Source organism: Vespa mandarinia, chromosome 5 (genome assembly GCF_050613455.1).
Source record: "Vespa mandarinia isolate Hongniang chromosome 5, ASM5061345v1, whole genome shotgun sequence".
NCBI lineage: Eukaryota > Metazoa > Arthropoda > Insecta > Hymenoptera > Vespidae > Vespa > Vespa mandarinia.
The window spans coordinates 2822501-2827500 of record NC_140814.1 but is presented as its reverse complement, the minus strand read 5'-3'; the positions used below and the strand labels follow the sequence as shown (position 1 = coordinate 2827500).

At 32.7% G+C, this 5000-nt stretch overlaps 1 protein-coding gene across 8 annotated transcripts in view; it reads right to left on the bottom strand.

Annotated features, from left to right (window-relative positions):
• LOC118441571 (TOX high mobility group box family member 4) overlaps positions 1-5000 on the bottom strand; it is a 218704-nt gene that overhangs the window by 19018 nt on the left and 194686 nt on the right. The window lies entirely within an intron of this gene.

Genomic DNA, 5000 nt, shown 5'->3' with positions numbered 1-5000 from the left:
AAAAACACACAGAGAGAGAGAGAGAGAGAGAGAGAGAGAGAGAGAGAGAGAGAGAGAGAGAGAGACATATATAGGAAACAAAAAAGAGAGACAAAATGAGAGACAAAATGAGAAAGAAAAAAAGAGAAAAAAAGAGGAAAAAAGAGAAAAAAAAAGAGAGAGAGAGAGAGAAAGAGAAAGAAAGAAAGAAGAATGCGAAAGCAGAATCAAAGAATCTACCCCTCTCTACTTCTGGCTCTGTTTCGTCCCCTCTCCCCCGTCCAACCCTCCTCACTCTCTCTCTCACAGACTATCTCTCTCTCTCTCTCTCGGCTTGGATGATAGATAGCGTTATATTGTTCGAAATCCTTTTAGCAATTTATTCCCTTTCACAAAGGGGAGCGAAGGAAAATAAATTTGCCGTCGGAGAGAGAGAGGAGGTGGAGGAACGAAGTGAGGTGGAAGAAGAGGAGGAAGAGGAAGAGGAAAAAAAAGAGGAAGAGACGGAGGTGGAGGAAAGAAGGGGAGGGAATAAAAGTTTTTAAATTGGATTTAATAGCGTGAGGAATTTTCCTTTGAAGGAAGCTGCCTCTGCCTATCGATCGAACGCGAAAGCCGTGTTGCTGCTCAACGCAACCCCTCAGCACTCCCCCCCGTCTCTTCTATTCCTCTCTCTCTCTCTCTCCCTCTTTTTTTCTCTCTCTCTCTTTCTCTCTCTAGTTTCTTTACTACTACTACTATGACCACGAATACTACTAATATCACCACGAACATCAACATCGCTACAACTACCACTACCACTATCTCCTCCACCCTCACCCTTACCCTCTCTCTCAGTCTCTCTCTTGCTCTCATCGATCTATCTCGATTTCTCTCTCTCTCTCTTCCTCTCTCTTTCTTTCTTTCTTTCTTTCTTTCTATCAGTCTAACAATTCTCGGTCTCTTGCATTCGTACACAGTATTCCCTGTCAATTTATCTTTATGGGATGTACCGAATGTCTACGAAGAAAGTTAATGTCGCTGTTAAGCGTCGACGTACCGACACGCGACGAGCAAAAGAATAGAAAAAAGGAAAAAAAAAAGAGTATAAAAGAGACAGAGAAAGAGAGAAATAAAGAGAAAGTGAGAGAGAGAGAGATAGGAGAAGAAGAAAATCGTCTTTAGAGAATGCTCTTCGAGAGAGACGTTTTATTAAGGAGAAAAATAACAAATAAGATTATTTTCTTTACTCGAGTTTAATTTAAAATGAGATACTATAATAATAATGATAATGATAATAATAATAATAATAATAATTAATAATAGTTATTATAAATAAATATAATTAATAATAATAATAATTATTATTATTATCATTATTATGACAAAGATATATGTGAGCGGGATAGGTTTCGTTTGGCTTTGAAAAAGGAGAGAGAGAGAGAGAGAGAGAGAGAAAAAAAATAAAAAAAGAAAAAGAAAACGAGAAAAAGGAAAGAAAAAGTTAGATTTCATGATTTATCTCGTTTCATCGGGCTACGTATGCGTTATTAACGCTGAATAATGGATCTTTTATTGGCCTACTTTCGAGTCCCTATCATCGTCCGAAGCAACGTTCTCGTCATCGGTTACAACTTACGTCATCACCTATCGAATCTTCTTTTATATATATATATATATATATATATATATATATATATATATATAAAAGTATATATATATACATGTGTGTGTAATATATAGATATATGTGTTGTATGTGTATAGATATATCTCGTTTTATCCTTCTCGTTCGACATTCGAACAAGACAGTGATAAAGTTATAGGTGTTGTAATAAAATAACAGTGATTTTCTTTTCTCCACTTTTTTTTCTTTCTTTCTTTCTTTCTTTCTTTCTTTCTTTAATTTTTTTTTTACTTTTCTTTCTTTCTTTGATATTTATTTTCGTTAAAATAAGCAAGGAAACGACTGTATTTGTACGGATAGAAACGAATACGTTTGCTCGAATCGAGTCGAAAGAAAATGAGAACGAAACGTGAAAAGAGAAATAGAGATAGGGGAAGAGTGAGAGATAGAGAAAAAGAGAAAAAGAGAAAGAGAAAGAGAGTGAGAGAGAGAGAGAGAGAGAGAGAACGAATATGAAAAAAAAATAAATAAAAAAGAAATGGGGGCTGGGGGGTAGAAGGAAAAAGAAGAGGGCGGAGAAACGAGAATTGTAGCCGCCTCCATTTTCATTTTAATGGAATTTTCCGGACTTTCAAGGATGTTTCAATGAAAGAAAGTACGCTTTGTATCTTTCTCTCTCTCTTTCCCACCTCCATCTTTCTCTCTCTCTCTCTTTCTCTTTCTCTTTCTCTTCTCTATGTCTCTCTCTCTCTCTCTCTCTTTCTCTTTCTCTTCTGTATGTCTCTCTCTCTCTCTTTCTCTCTTTCTTTTACTCATAATCCGACACCGCTTTGTCGCGAATTATATTAACATTTGTCGATTATATATATATTTTAAAATCATTCCTCTATTTCTTCTTTTTCTTCTTCCTTTTTTTTTTGCTTTTTTTTTTTTCCTTCGAAATACCGATTTCGTTGAAATTATCTCGCAATGATTCATTTTCTGAGAAATATGTATGTATCTATTTCGTAGATTAAAAAAAGAAAAAAATAAATAAATAAATAGGTGAAACTATGGAAGAATACACATGAGAGAGAAAGAGAGAGAGAGAGAGAGAAAGAGAGAGAGAGAGAGAGAAAGAGAGAGAGAGAGAGAGAGAGAGAGAGAGAGAGAGAGAGAACGGAAATGACTCATAAATATAATTGGCAGCGTTTATTACACCGTAAAGGCTTCAACATACATATATACACATACATATAACGTATACATTTATATATGTATATGTGTGTGTATAATATATATATATATATATATATATATATATATATACATATATATTTATATGTAAAGGAGTCACGACGTAAGAATCTCGAACACACGTGCTAATGATCGAAGGTCGTTTCCCCCCTTTTTTGATCGAGATAACTCCTTGAAAAAGGTAATAAAGTATAAATAAATGTTTACATATTCAGAAACACAGAAATATACGGACAGATATATAGCCTGGTATAATCATACTGACTAAAAAGTTGCATAACTCTCGTTTTCACTAAAAGCATCAAAAAAAAAAAAAAAAAAAAAAAAAAAAAAAAAAAAAAAAAAGTAAAGAAAAAAAAAAGAAAAGAAGAAAAACAAAAAAAAAGAAAAAGAAAAAGAGAAGAAAAAAGATAGGAAGAAAGAAAAGAAACTAGTTATCTTACTAAACGAAACGTCGCTGACGAAAAAACACTTTAACGTATAAATGTTACGTGTATATATATATATATATATATATATATATATATAAATATTATATATATATATATATATATATATATATATAAATGTGTATATGTTCATACGCGTTTAAAGTCGAGACAAAAGTGCGGAGGACTCGGAAAAATTTCGTAACGATCGCGTGAGTCGCACATCCGTGTTATTATTCTTGGCACGTAAATGCCCGAACTAAAAGATATTATCTAAGTGAGTGGTAGTGGTATTCATATTATAAAATATTATATATATATATATATATATATATATATATATATATACGCATACAGACATCATCGTGTGTTACCAACGTACACGTCCTTTTCGATGAAATACAGGACCAAACGAACGCGCATATATATATATATATATATATATATATATATATATATACGCATATGTATATATATATATACGCATATGTATATATATATATATATACGCATATGTATATATATATATATATATATATATACACATCACACACTCATGTATACTCATATAACGTATTTATTAATCTTAATTCTTTTCTTCTTCTTTTTTTTTTCCCCCTTTCTTTTTCCTACAGTTAACTCGCGTTTATCGTACAATTTATCTTCCACTAATATTACACCAGTCGACTGACTTGCTTGGCTCGTTCGCTCGCTCGCTCATCCAACGTATTATAATCTTTCTATCTTACCTACGTACACACACTGGCATTTTATTATTTCTCTCTCTCTCTCTCTATTTAAACAAAATTTAAAAAAAAAAAAAATAGATAAATGAAAAATAAAAAATAAATAAAATCGAATAAAATGAAAAAACGAATGAAAAATAAAAATAATTGAAAAAGTTTTGATAAACGTGCTGTGTCTCTCTCTCTCTCTCTCTCTCTCTCTCTCTCTCTGTGTGTGTGTGTGTGTGTGTGTTGTATTTCAGCAAAAAATCAAATAAAAAATCAAATGAAAGATCAAATAGAATAAGAAATAAATCAATAAATGAAACTAAACAAAAAATGAATAAATCTAAAAAAAAAAAAAAAGAGCAAAAAAGAAGAGGAAGAAGAAGAAGAAAAAAAAACAAAGATATTAAAAATAAAAAAAGAAAGAAAAGGAAACAGAAAAATAAAATAAAAAAGGAAAAGAAAAATAAATGCAGGAAATCGATCGTTAAGATGAGAAGAATGAATGGAGGATCAAATTGAATACCTCCGAGCGATATAAGAGAGAAAGAAAGAGAGAGAGAAAAAGAGAGAGAGAGAAAAAGAAAGAGAGAAAGAGAGAGGGGGAGAGAGAGAAAGAAAAACAGGGAAACGTTGATGAAGAGAGAGAGAGAGAGAGAGAGAGAGAGAGAGAGAGAGAGAGATATATTTTTATTTCATCGAAAGAAAAAGCAAGCAAGCACGCCCTCGCGTTTGCTCCGAACAACCAACGAGTTCACCAGTTCACCTCTACACCTTTAATGGTCCGACGAGGCTTTACGATCAGAATTTATCGCGTTCCGTAATATCTCTCCGACATAACTCTTTTAACAATCCCGGGGAATCATTAACCGAGTTGCAACGCGCTAGGAATAACTTGAGCAATTGCGTTATAAATTTGTGCTTACCTCACGCGGCACGCAATATGTATTAGAGACTCTCGCTTACATCGATAAATAATTAAATTTCTCTCCATCTCTCTCTATCTATCTCTCTCTCTCTC